The 15,016-nt window shown below is 37.0% G+C and overlaps 1 protein-coding gene across 1 annotated transcript in view; it reads left to right on the forward strand.

The window, feature by feature from the left end:
• The window catches only part of LOC145660868 (uncharacterized), a 92,631-nt gene that overhangs the window by 646 nt on the left and 76,969 nt on the right, over window positions 1-15,016 (forward strand). The gene's annotated exons all lie outside the window — the stretch shown is intronic.

Genomic DNA, 15,016 nt, shown 5'->3' on the forward strand with positions numbered 1-15,016 from the left:
CCTTTCCTACGCCACTGAGTGACAACTAACTGTTACTAGAAAATATCTCGTCGATCTACACAATCAAGTAAGTTCGGATATAAGATTTCCTTTCTCCAAGCTGTGTAGACGTTTTGGAATGGATACTGCGGGGTATGTTTAGTACAAGGTGTCCAGCAGCACGTAAAAAACAAAATGGATATAGTATACATGTAGCTGCATCAGTTCCCGAAGGAGCAGGACGCTCATACTTTTAGGGATTATTCATTGAGTATGTACGAATTTACAAAGGGGGTAACAAAGCGACTTTTATTTATTTATCGACTGATACGAAAATAAAGAAGAACGTACATGTACTTTATATCTGCATGTGTAGTGCCCTTGTACTTTATCTATGACTATGTATGTGTGTGTGTGTGGGGGGGGGGGATTTAACGCATATCGCATGTCTTGTGCACATGGATACTTCTTACTATTGCACTACGTAGAAAATTTATGATGGTATTTCATGTAGAAATGATAATATAACATAGAAGAAACGTAGATCAGGGGGTTCTCATGTATACTATTACCCACAAAATTTACAGGAAAAATGAGTGATGCAAGTACTTAGACGTAACATAACGTAACCAAATCTAACCTAACATAAACTAACGTAAGCTAACCTGAACTAAACTAAACTAACGTAATATTAGTAGAAATAAGCGAAATTCTAGAATTTTTTTGGAAAATTATGCGGGACTCCTATACTAATATAACATGAACTAAACTAACCCAACGTAACCTAAACTAGCCTAACCTAACTTAAACTAACCAACTCTACCCTACACTAACCGAATGTGAACAGAAATTACCAAAATTGTAACACTTTTTAGAGAAAAGAGCTGGACCCCTTCTGCTAAACATAGGCCGATACTGCTGAACAATCGAGAGATCCATTTTCTAAATTATTGCCATGAGAACATCCTGATCTGCGTTTCTTCTGTGTTTTATTACCACTTCTACATAAAATACCATAAATTTTCTACGTAGTGCAATAGTAAGAAGTATCCATGTGCACAAGACATGCGATATTGATTTAATTCCCCCCCCCCATACACATAGTCATACATAAAGTACAAGGGCACTACACATGCAGATATAAAGTACAGGTACGTTCTTTTTTATTTTCGTATCAGTCGATAAGTAAATAAAAGTCTCTTTGTTACCCCCATTGTAAGTTCGTAGTACATACTCAATGAATAATCTCTAAAAGTATGAGCATCCTGCTCCTTCGGGAACTGATGCAGCTTCATGTATACTATATCCAAAAATATAATTAAGAAATAAATAAATGTCATACAATTTAACTTTAGGCATACCACTCGAGATAATTGTTAAAAAATTATAATTCTTCCACTATATTGTCTTGTCTTGTCTTCTTCACTCTTAATAGTGATGAATGGATGCACTAGGCATCAGCCAATTATCTTCCGGAAGACTTGCGCTTGGCGACATGACAATACCTCACTTAGTATGCACGAAATTCAGGTGGGCCGATAGATGTAAATTTTGAAAAATTACAATTCTTCCCCAATTTGCATATAAATACAGTGTCCACACATTTGCCGTAAAATGTAGTGCAAAAATATTAACCAACTTGTGCTAGGTTCCCACAAAGCAATAAAGTTTATTGAACCAAATCTGAGTAGGAGTGTAGAAGGAGGACCGGTTGGGGATGCGTTAAAGGGAGCTGGCGCATCAGTGACGGTGGTTATCGCATAAGCGAAGATAATGGAAATACACTGGGTTTTCATGTCACTATCTTATTGTCAGGTAGCTTTGTCGTAAAGGATCAGTACTTGACACAATCTTGTGTCATAGGAATTCAGTTCATAATAGTTTCCAATGGACTAAATATACGGTGGCAATAAATGTAATTATGTTTCTGGCAATCATTACGGGTAGAACAAGTGCCCCATTTATTTTGATTACTTACACATTGGTTTTCTAGAATGAAAAAACATATTCCGTACGTAAAGTTTCCAAATTTGTCTGTCTCAAAACTGGAGCTTCACCTGGTGAGAGTGCTCTTTGTGCAGAACATTCATAGGGACCGGTTCCTCGGAACAGTTAAAAGATTTATTCCCAAAACCGATTCCATCAATCGGAGCAATCGTAAAATAAATTCTGGAGAAGTTTTGGCGATTTTTCATAGTCGGGTCAAAACTTCACTTAGGAACTAATATATGCCCTATCCAAAAGTACATGTTTCGGAATCCTAAGGCACTAATGCAACAATTTTTAAAGACGGAGTCTGCCTAGGGCATATAATTTCAAGTACTCGCCAACTATCTCTATGAAAATTGTTGCGAAAGTACCGCAGGATTCTGAAAGATGGATTTTCGGATGGGGCAGATGTTAGTTCCTAAGTAAAGTATTGACCCGACTATGATATGTCCCATAGTTTTGGAGGTATGGACCCTTAAAGTTAATTTTTTCATATTTTTGGGAGCCTATAACTCCGAAAGGAAGCATTTGTGCACCGAAGTTTGTCTATACTTTTTGTCTTATCTTGGTATCAGGAATTACCTCCGAAGCGTTGTCGGTGTTGTTTTGAAACACCCTTCATATATATATATATATATATATATATATATATATATATTAGGGATGGCCAATTCCGGAATTTTTACTTTCCGGAATCCGGAAAGTAAAATCGGAAAATTCCGGAATTCGGAAAAATTCCGGATTTCACAAAAATTCCGGATTTCGCAAAAATTCCGGATTTCACAAAAATTCCGGGTTTCGCAAAAGTTCCGGATTTCGGAAAAAATCCGGAATTCAGAAAAATTCCGGAATTCGGAAAAAATCCGGAATTCAGAAAAAATCCGGAATTCGGAAAAATTCCGGAATTCGGGAAAATTTCGGAAAAAGTCCGGAATTCGGAAAAATTCCGGATTTCGGAAAAATTCCGGAATTCGGAAAAATTCCGGAATTCGGAAAAAATCCGATTTCGGAAAAATTCCGAATTTCGAAAAAAAATCCGGAATTCAGAAAAATTCCGGATTTCAAAAAAATTCCGGATTTCGCAAAAATTCCGGATTTCACAAAAAATCCGGATTTCGCAAAAATTCCGGATTTCGGAAAAAATCCGGAATTCAGAAAAATTCCGGAATTCGGAAAAAATCCGGAATTCAGAAAAAATCCGGAATTCGGAAAAATTCCGGAATTCGGGAAAATTCCGGATTTCGAAAAAATTCCGGATTTCGGAAAAAGTCCGGAATTCGGAAAAATTCCGGAATTCGGAAAACCGATTTCGGAAAAATTCCGAATTTCGAAAAAAATCCGGAATTCAGAAAAATTCCGGAATTCGGAAAAATTCCGGATTTCGGAAAAATTCCGGAATTCGGAAAAATTTGTTCAAATGCAAACGAACAAATTTCCTTTTTGTAATCCTAAGAATGTATGATGCAAGTTAAGTTGAAACTTGCATCCTAAAGTATACACTACTCAATCTTCCCATGGTTAATGAGATGTAGTCCAAACGTACGATGTACTCCTAATATTTAATTTTTGTTTTACTGTGATATTGTCCAGAGGTAAGACATATATCACACTGAGATAAACAACTTGACATAATGAAGATGTTATCATACGTAGTTTTCCAGAAAATCGTGAGAAACGATTTTTTATGAAGTTAAAATACACCGTATGCGTCGCTTATTGCCAGTGTGATGCAATTGATAACTTTTATGCTGGAATATTATTATTATTATTATTATTATTATTATTATTATTAATCGTTTATGTACTGTAAAAGAAAAATATGAACCGTTAAGTAGTAGATTTTATCTGTTGTTTTTTGATATCATCTAACAGTAATAACAAATTGCTTGTAAATACGCAATGATTATCAAGGACAATGGCATATTAATGTAAGGACTACTCTGCAGACTAGCAATAAACAATAAACAATAACAGATAAACAATAGTCCCCCCCCCAAAAAAAAAGTAACTAACTTGGGCACGTCAGAATATTCGCGAGAATATAGGGACGCATTGAGACTAGCAAAAAACGTGGTGTTATTATTACTCAAAGGGCCGTACGATGGAGGCTTTAACGTTAATGTTAATGGCATCAATGAGCATTTACTTGCTCTAACGGTTAACCTCATTTTTGAGATGATTCTTAGAAGTGGGCGTGTTGGCATGCAGTTGGAGTACTAACGATTTGCGTCACTATCGAACACTAACGTAGCACTAGCGACGTTTAAAGTCGAAATTGGAGTCTGACATAAGTGGCTTGTCAACTTCACGGACATTATATTTTCCTTGAATGCGAGAATTTTGCGCCCTACCCCAAAAAGAGGGGAAAATGCGCCGGCTATATATTTGCACTGGGATGTTAGCGCCCTACAATTCAACTTATTATTGTATTGTGTAAAGTAACTTCCACTCGCACTTGAACTAGGCTTGCCTCTCATCGTCTCAGTGAGTTACTCCATCCGTTATAATATTCCGAACAAATGAAAAAAAAATACAATTTTAGTTCACTAAAGGGCAATCCATACAAATACAATTTTTCATTATACTACAAAATTTACAATAAACGTATAAATGACTGATATATAATTATTTATTAATATAATCAAAGAGTATAATTTAATCTACAAAATGCTGTTTGGCTCTACCCAGATATCTCTGTTCACAATCCTTGAGAGTTGTTTTGCTTTTCAGGACACAAAATATAGAAAAGAAAATGTAAAGTGAATGTAAAATCAGTTCAGTAATATTATCAAGAAAACTATGTACAGTGTGTTTACTTGCTGGAATTACACTTCAAACACACAATTGCGTTCAGTCGTTCTTTCAGGAAAAATGTTCCGGGAGGCACATTTAGTATTCCGGAGGGGGTCACTGCTGGTACTATTCTATTTATTATTATATTATAGACGTATTATTTTGGTCTCCTCCGAGGGGGCACTCTGAGAGCTCTGGGGAGGCCAGTGTTCCCCCAAAATCATCTCTGGAAGAAGCAGTGATTGCGTTGATCCGTTGTGTTCTTTTGGCTTATATTGAAGTTTATTCTCCCCTTATATAGCCACAATGAAAATAAATCACAAATGGCATGGTTGAGGGGGGAGGATTGTTTATGCTGTAATGTCAGCCCCTCCGAGGAAATGCGTAAGCTCCAATAGGTTCTTTTATTTCGCAGGGCTCAAACTTCCCGGTGGAGGTACATCGCAGGCGCAATTTTCCCTGTTCTTGAGGTAGGGCGCAAATTTCCCAGACGCAAAATTCTCGACACCGTTCGAATGACCTCGGAAGACGATATCTTTTTCAATACTTTTTTTATATTCTTTTACTCGAGATTTCTTCATAGCTTCTTATTAACATACTTACTAATATATCCTCATTTTATTGTCCTAACCAATCAATATGGGTATATTGTCAGTAAAATATTTAGATTGATCGAGCCTCTGGTGTGTAACCACAGTATTTCATATCATGCCCCCCATTAGAAATCTTGGCTAAACGAACCAATATATGTTGCCAATAAAATAGTTTAGAATGATTGAGCCCCTGGTAAATAACCACAGTATTTCGTGACAGACCCCCCCTTCCTATTACCATATTCTAGCTACGTGCCTGACTCAGCTAATTCTCTACATTCTTTACCAAGCACACATTTTCTAAAGCGGAAAATGCTCTCTAAATACCTAAGCTCATTATTTTCAGCAGATGCACAAACTGGGTAACATTCTATCTACATGAATGTTATATATGTCGATTACTGGAAACCGCTTCTCGTTATCTATTACCATATTTACTATATAATGATTAACGTTAAAACCGGAAATGGTTGATTTGTACCGCTTCCGGTTTGAATATTACATTCATCAGGGAACTCGATTCTTAACTATTGACTCTGTACATCATGGCCAAAATTGATTGGTAATCCATCAGATAGTTCTTGAGACTGTTTGTTTCACTGACGGACAGAATGAATATATGGCTATAGAGTTTTGATAAACTAAATTCGTAAATGAGTGATGATGGAACAAATATAAGAAAGGGAACCAAGAGTACCACCGGGAAAATTTTCGAACACTAAATTAGCCATCGAAAACCCACATGTCCTGGGTTAGAATACCATAGATGAAAACTCTACCACTGAGTCATCAATCACCCGCTTATTAGTTTTGTTAACTATTATATTAATATAAATTAATGAATGCCTGCTTATGTTAATTATTGAACAATTACATTGTATACTTCGTAAAGTCAAAAATTATAAATTTGTATTTACCGTACATACAGTGAGCGGAGAAAGTGTTCGTACACCTATGCTATTGAAACGAGAATGCCTGCGAAAAAGAAACAGAAAATTTAAGAAGTGTAATAACACATACAGTATGAATAATGAAAACTAAGCTTTATGAATATATCAATAAAGAACCACAAAGACAAGTTTAATGGTCAGAAAGTAAATAAATTCCGTAGAAAATGTATAGAGTAGACGCAAAAAGTGATCGTACACCTGACGTACGAATACGAATCAAAGATACCAACACTGGGGTTCACTAGTATTCACCTGAGTATACACCTCTGTATAGCATGACGAGTAACAGAATGAGTTTAGTTGTGAATAGGAGTGAAAAAACTGCACGGTGGGCTGTCGAAATGGGAAGCAACCGAACAGAAACAAATGAGGAGACAAGAAAAGTAATTATTAAAGTGCATAAGAAGGGTAAGTCTTTGAGAAAGATAGCAAACCTCAGGGGCAGATCCAGAGAGGGGCGATCGGGGCCATCGCTCCCCCCCCACAAGAGGAAACTTTCTTATTTTATATATAAATAAACCCATCCATAACAAGTTTGGAGCTCTTAAAAGTAGCAGTATTACTGCCTACCGCCCCTTCTCCAGAAGTCCGTCCTGGATCCGCCCCTGTATAGAGTAGCCACAATCGAGTATTTTCCGCTGTATGTTTGGAGTCGTTGTCTTGCTGAACAATAAATTGTTTTCAAGAACCATCTTCTGCGCACTAGTATGGAGATATTCCTTTAATATGTTAATATACACTTTGTGGATCATCACTCCATCGATAAGGTGGAGACGACCCACTCCTGAGGCACTCATACAACCCCAGACGAGCACGGACCCTCCTCCGTGTCTTACTTTAGGGACGAGATTTTGAGGATTCACCTTGCGCCATACCATACGCCTCCCATTGGACTCGATAAAATTAAATTTATTTTCGTCCGAAAATATGACCCTATTCCAGAAAGAAGCCTGATCCCTTATCTTTATACTCTTTTTCAAACTTTAGTCTCTTTATACGATTTGCCTTGTTCACCCAGAACATTTTCCTGGCTATCCGACCATGATACCCTGCAAATATTCCGCACTGTACTGGCTGATACTTTAACACCGCGTGTTTCCAGATCCGTTGCCAATTGCACAGCACTACTTTTTGGAACCTTTTTTCTTTCCCTAATAATGTAACGTTTAACTTGTTCACTCAACACTCTTGGTCTTCCAGTTCTTTTTTATTATTATTATTTTTTTATTATTTTTTTTTATGGTTTCGCACAGTGATAGAAACATTATACATCGCAATTATTGTTTGTACTGTTGAACAAGGCCTGTCTGCAAGGTTTGCCAGGGGCGGATCCAGGACGGACTTCTGGGGGGGGCGGTCGGCGGTAATACTGCTACTTTTAAGAGCTCCAAACTTGTTATGGATGGGTTTATTTATATATAAAATAAGAGTTTCCTCTTGTGGGGGGGGGGCGATTGCCCCCCTCTGGATCCGCCCCTGACTCTATAATACCTTGAAACAGCTTCGCACACCTCCCCAATCTCCAGACATGAACCCCATAGAACATGTATGATCTGTTCTGGAGACAAGAATCAGAAGGCACAGCTTGTCTACTAAAGAAGGCCTAAGAAAAGCTATTCAAGAAGAATGGGACATAATCAGTCCCGAAGCTACAGAACTACGAACTACTACAGGTGAAATCAATGCCACGAAGACTACAGACAATCATTAACGCACAGAGTAATCCCACAAAATATTAAATAACGTAATATACTTTATAAGCATTAATTCAAGCATAAGTGTACGGTGACTTTTTGCGTTTACAAAAAAGGAAATCTCTCTTTTCTTCTGAACAAAACAGTGATTGTGTTTGTTTGGACTTTCTCTTGTATATAGAAATAAAATGTATGAATGTGTAGTCTTAATTCTGGTTATATATATATTTTCCACCTCCCGTTCTCATGCTAGCTGTTTTCAATATAAAGTATGCACGGTGTACGAACACTTTCTGCGCTCACTGTAGGTATGTTGACAATAAGCGAATATTTGTTATTAGAATATTTGTTGAGATTTATTTTCCTTCACTGCCTTTCGCCTGGTTAAAAAGTAGTTTGCAGTGCTTTGGAGCAGCTGCAGGTGGGAACGCGATAATGTTTGAGACATACCGGCGACTTTTTTGTGTGTGAAAATAAGACCTTTCTCATAAAGTAGTAAATAACTGCAGTAGCAATTGTCTACGTAAATGATAAAGACATATCCAACTACAAGAAATTAATACAGTATATATAGCCTATTCATTATTGTGTTTCTCTTTTAACAGCTACTAGCTAAGGATGGCCAATTCCAGAATTTTTACTTTCCGGAATCCGGAAAGTAAAATCGGAAAAATTCCGGATCTCGGAAAAATTCCGGATTTTTTCTGAATTCCGGAATTTTTCCGAATTCCGGATTTTTAGCGAATGTCGGAATTTTGCCGAAATCCGGAATTTTTCTGAATTCCGGAATTTTTCCGAATGTCGGAATTTTTCGGAATTCCGGATTTTTCCGAATACCGGAATTTTTCCGAAATCCGGAAAGTAAATTTTCCGATTCCGGAAAACAAAATTTCCGGAATCCGGATTCCGGAAAATTTTGGCCATCCCTAATATATATATACATACAGGGTAAGTCAAAATAAGTGTTACAAGCCAATATCTCGCGAACTATATATCATATAAGAAAAACTATTAAGAGACAATGTACAATACAGAGGGGCCTAAGAAATGAGTCAAACATTTGGTTTCCCCCACCCCCCATTTTGGGGGGAGGGGGGTGAACGTGAAATTTTCAAATGGGAACATAGGTCGAGTGATACCTCGTTCGAAAGAGCTTGAAAAATTGAACAATTTTTGTAGGAAACAATTTTTGATACGGGGAACCGTTTTCAAGATGGGCCTCAAAAATGGTCCTGTATCCGATAAAATTTCCAGTACTTATGAATAAGTGTTACAAGCCAATATCTCGCGAACAGTACATCATATAAAAAAATATTAAGAGACAATGTACAATACAGAGGGGCCTAAGAAATGAGTCAAACATTTGGTTTCCCCACCCCCCATTTTGGGGGGAGGGGGTGAACGTGAAATTACCAAATGGGAACATAGGTCGAGTGATACCTCGTTCGAAAGAGCTTGAAAAATTGAACAATTTTTGTAGGAAACAATTTTTGATATGGGGCACCGTTTTCAAGATGGGCCCCAAAAATGGTCCTGTATCCGATAAAATTTCCAGTACTTATAAATAATTGTTACAAGCCAATATCTCGCGAACTATACATCATATAAGAAAAATATTAAGAGACAATGTACAATACAGAGGGGCCTAAGAAATGAGTCAAACATTAGGTTTCCCCCTCCCCCATGTTGGGGGGAAGGGGTGAACTTGAAATTTTCAAATGGGAACATAGGTCGAGTGATACCTCGTTCGAAAGAGCTTGAAAAATTGAACAATTTTTGTAGGAAACAATTTTTGATATGGGGCACCGTTTTCAAGATAGACCCCAAAATTGGTCCTGTAGCAGATAAAATTTTCAGTACTTATAAATCGGAAACGTATGTGTGGGAAACGATTAAACAAAAAATGAAAAAGGAAAACATTATAGGCAATGTGGAATGATGTTGTCGTGGTGTCCCCAGGGCCCTAATTACGGGGCCCCGGGACCAATTTCAAAATTTCAAATGGGAATATAGGTTGAGTGATACTTTGTTTGATAGATCGTGGAAAGCCAAACAGCTTCGTACAAAATTTGTTTTGATTTCGGGCAAGCCTGTTTCAAAATGGCCGCCAAAATGGTTCCACATTCAGATAGAAAGTGCAGTGTTCAAATTGAGTATTACACGCCAATATCAAGCGAACTACGCATCAAATAAGAAAAGTGTTAAGAGTCAATGTACAATACAGAAAGCCTGAAATTTGTGTTAATGAAGTTCCCTCGATCCGCTTTTGTGTGGAGGGGTGTACATGGAATTTTCAAATCGCAACATTGGGCGAGTGATATCTCTTTGATAGATCGTGAAATACCAAACAGCTTACTACAAAAGTTGTTTTGATTTCAGGCAAGGCTGTCACAACAGCATTACCACAACCTAATATCCTGTAAAGTAGTAGAATAACGTTTAGTAATTCTACGGTATGTGCGATGTTAAAAATTGTAATTTCATTTACTGTAAAGCAAATAATTTCAACACTTACCATGTTACAAATGATGCTCGATATGTCCTCCATCCTGCTCCACACACTTCCGTAAGCGGCGGCATAGGGATGCTCGTACATCATGTAGCATCTCTGGAGTGATAGATGCACACACGCCTTGGATACGCGCCTTCATATCATCAGTAGTTGTTGGTACGTTGGACATTACCCGATCCTTAACATAACCCCAGAGGAAAAAATTAAGTGGGGTTAGGTCAGGAGATCGTGGAGGCCAGTGAATAGGACCTCGACGCCCAATCCATTTATTCGCCATACGGTGGTCCAATAAGGCTCTGACCTGGCGTGCGTTGTGTGCTGGAGCACCATCATGTTGATACCACATTTCTTATACGTTCAGCGAAAGGAATATTCTCTAACAACTCCGGGTATGCTAATAAATGCAGCATAGGTATCACCAGTAAGACGTCCATCAAAAAAATATGGCCCAATGATATGGTTACCAAGGATGCCACACCATACATTAAGAGACCACCGATGCTGATGAGCAACTTGTCTCTGCCATTGTGGATTTTCCCTAGCCCAATAATGCATATTATGTCGGTTTACGTGTCCTGTGTTTGTAAATGTAGCTTCATCGCTAAACAAGATGGTGGATATGAAGTTGCGCTCTGTTTTCCATACCTTCCAACCATAGACAAAATTGCAATCTGGCATGAAAATCATTGCCAGATAGTTCCTGATGTATGATGATATGATACGGATGAAACATGTACTCGTGCAAAATACGCACTACAGATCTTTGGCTAACTCCACTGGCCTGAGCGAGGTGTCTCGTGGTAACATGTGGGTCTACATGCACTGCTGCCAATATTCCTGTTGCACGTTCTTCATTGGTTGCAGAGCGGTAACGACCCATACCTCGTCCCCGGACAAGACTGCCATATTGCCGCAAACGTCTCTCCAATCGCAGAAATGCCATGTGAGATGTTTGTTGACGTTGGGGATAGCGCATTGCACACATTCGTGCCGCGTTATGATAGTTTCTTCTACATTCGCCCAACACCAGCAACATATCTACACAATGATCAAACACCGCCATTGCTCTATTCAAACGCTACCCAAACTAATAATATTAATGCGATAGTGTTCGTTTCCTTGTACGGAAAACTTATCACCAAAGTTGATATCCCGTTCTTTCTAGCTTTGGAACCGTTCAACACACAACTACAGCCCCGACCTACAATATCCACACTGCCACTTCCCTTTAAGTCAGTAACACTCTCACTAACAGCTAGGCAATGTAACATCAATGATGATTTTACGTTGAACACTACTACTCAACAAGAAAAAAATAATACCATACTATTCACATTGCATAAACAAACAACACACAGATATATTCAAATGTTCTCAGTAGAACAATGAAAATCACATTCCCCGTCCCCTGTGTGATCGGCTCTATTGACACTTGTGTATACCAGCCATTATTAAGGAGGTACAGTACTAGCTATTGCTACGTTTCTAATGTCTATTTTCGGGTTTCCGGCACCAATATATAATACGTTAAAATGTCTATTTTCTGGAGTTGAGACACCACTAATTATACTACATTTATTTCTACGTAGTATCTAGATGGTATCCCGGTTCTTAAACTACGTGACAAACACAATTTACCATTTTCTTAAATTGGTTTTAATACTTAATCTTGAGAAGCGTTTATATTCCACATTTACATATTTAACAAGATGTCTGCACACTTACACTTACATTTATTACGTTTCCATAGCGATTACATTAATAGTTGACGATCAAAAATAATCTAAAGATATTTCTTTGCAACTTTCTTTTCTTTGGCTTTCCTTACTCTAACTGGGCACATGTTGAGATGTTGCCTACAAGTAGGGCGTAATAGGTACCTTCCTATCCCTTTTTCATAGGATTGTAGTGATTGAGGAACGACGTTTCTTTGCGCATACGTATTAGTATTATTCATTGTCTTATTCTTTTCATTCATATTATTATTATTATTACTAGTTTTATTATTATTTTTCGTAGTAGTATCCTTCTTCTTCTTCGTCTTCTTCTTCTTCTTATTATTATTATTACTATTATTATTATTATTATTATTATTATTATTATTATTATTATTATTATTATTATTATTATTATTATTATTATTACGTTAACCCTTATAGGTCGATTTTGCCCCCGAACATTTTACTTGTTATTCACTTACAGTATGATGATGGAACCTCGTGTTCGACATATTTTTAGCCCTTCTGTATTGTACATTGACTCTTAACACTTTTTATTTGATGCAATAATTCGCGGGATATTGGCTTGTAACACTCAGTTTGAACACTGCACTTTCTGTCTGAATGTGGAACCATTTTCGGCGGCCATTTTGAAACAGGCTTGCCCGAAATCAAAACAATTTTTTACTAAGCTGTTTGGTTTTCCATAATCTATCAAACAAGGTATCACTCGACCTATATTCAGATTTGCAATTTTAAAACTGGTCCCGGGGCCCAATGATGGGGCCCTGGGGCACCACGACAACATCATTCCACGTTGCCTATGGCGTTTACCTTTTTCATTTTTTGTTTCATGTTTTTCTACTTAGCCTGTTCCGATTTATAAGTACTGGAAATTTTATCGGATACAGGACCATTTTTGGGGCCCATCTTGAAAACGGTGCCTCATATCAAAAATTGTTTCCTACAAAAATTGTTCAATTTTTCAAGCTCTTTCGAACGAGGTATCACTCGACCTATGTTCCCATTTGGTAATTTCACGTTCACCCCCTCCCCCCAAAATGGGGGGCGGGGGAAACCAAATGTTTGACTCATTTCTTAGGCCCCTCTGTATTGTACATTGTCTCTTAATATTTTTTTTATATGATGTATTGTTCGCGAGATATTGACTTGTAACACTTATTTTGACTCACCCTGTATATATATATATATATATATATATATATATATATATATATATATATATATATATATATATATATATATGAAGGGAATCCAAAAGAACCTAAGTCAATTTTTGTCAATTTTGAGATATAGGTTCTATTAAGTTCCATTTCAGCATTTCCGTATATTGAACTGGGTTTCATGCGAAAACGTCATAAATCAAAGTAATTGTAGGTAAAAGAAAATAGCGTTGCTTTCCCAAGTGTCCTTAGTCAACAATATTCTCTGAAGTTATTTTCTGACTCACACCTAAAACACTTATAAAACTCCTGCTATAGATGATAATTTCAGCGTTATCTTACGAAAAGTAGCCCATTACAATTTTCTTTTATGTAGATCTATTTCATTTCACAGAAATACAATGATGGAAACACACACAAAAAAATCGTCTCCTGAAAAACTTACTTTTTTGAGTTAGGCTCTTTTGGAATTGAGTTCTTTATAATTAATTAATTAATTAATTAATTAGTTTCGGGATTTACTTGCTTGTTATTTGAAAATGCAAATATAGTGATTAAGAATTTAGTTATTTTCTAAAATATAGTATAGACATGGCATTACTATAATAGAGAAAAACAAACCAATTATTATTATTATTTATTTATTTTTTTTTTTTTTTGTTTGTTTGTTTGTTTGTAGTGGTTTCTTTGAAGGTAAACCAGCAGACAGCCACAAAAGTTCGGGTGGGAGGAATAACAAAACTTAGAATCTGACGCAAAGTGATTATATTTATTAAAATTTTATAATTTGCTGTAGTGAAATTCTCTACATTAAAAGATAAAAAAACAATGTTGGGTTAGAGGCCAGGCCCGCTAGCTCCGTGGCTGCATGAAGAGGCTTCAGCCTCCTTAAACTTCTTGACTGTATCTCTGACTGTTAAGCACGTGTTGCAAGTGCCAATAGTGATAATAAAAAAAAGGACTTATTTTTTCCCTATCCACAAATCAAAAAAAAAAAAAAACCAAATGCGGTGAAATTAATGTTTTAATAAGTATCTCCTATCGTTATTGGATTTATTTATTTATTTAACGATCACCAGATACAACTCAGAGGCCATTTTATACTGGATATCTAACAACAACAATAACAATGAAAGGATTTGGGAAGGTATCTGCCAGGGCGTGTGTAGTTGGTACCATCCCGGCTTTTGGCTGGTAGGACTGAGGAAAGCCCTGGACAACCCCAGTCAAGATGGTCGGCAGCGGGAATCAAACCCACGACCTAGAAGCCAATGCTCTACCACTCGAGCTACTTTAGAGTATTGTACCTTCCATTGTAAAAAATTCTTCCCCACAAATCGTATATCTTCAATGGCTACTATCCAATGGTTTTGAACATTTTTGTAACTAAGATATTGTGACTATTTCCTTACTATTAGGTACTTAATATGAATTTTGAGAGCGCTATCAGCATTAGCGCCGCGTAGTGACGGCCATTTAAACCCACAGTGGGAACACTTATTATTCTATCCGCTATGATAAAGCTATGGAGAAGAAAGAGGATGTTAAGGGTTGATAATAGGTCATAGAAAACATTTCATGATAATGTAATGTATACTTGCTTC

Source organism: Thermobia domestica, chromosome 9 (genome assembly GCF_964235325.1).
Source record: "Thermobia domestica chromosome 9, izTheDome1.hap1.1, whole genome shotgun sequence".
Taxonomy (NCBI): Eukaryota; Metazoa; Arthropoda; class Insecta; order Zygentoma; family Lepismatidae; genus Thermobia; species Thermobia domestica.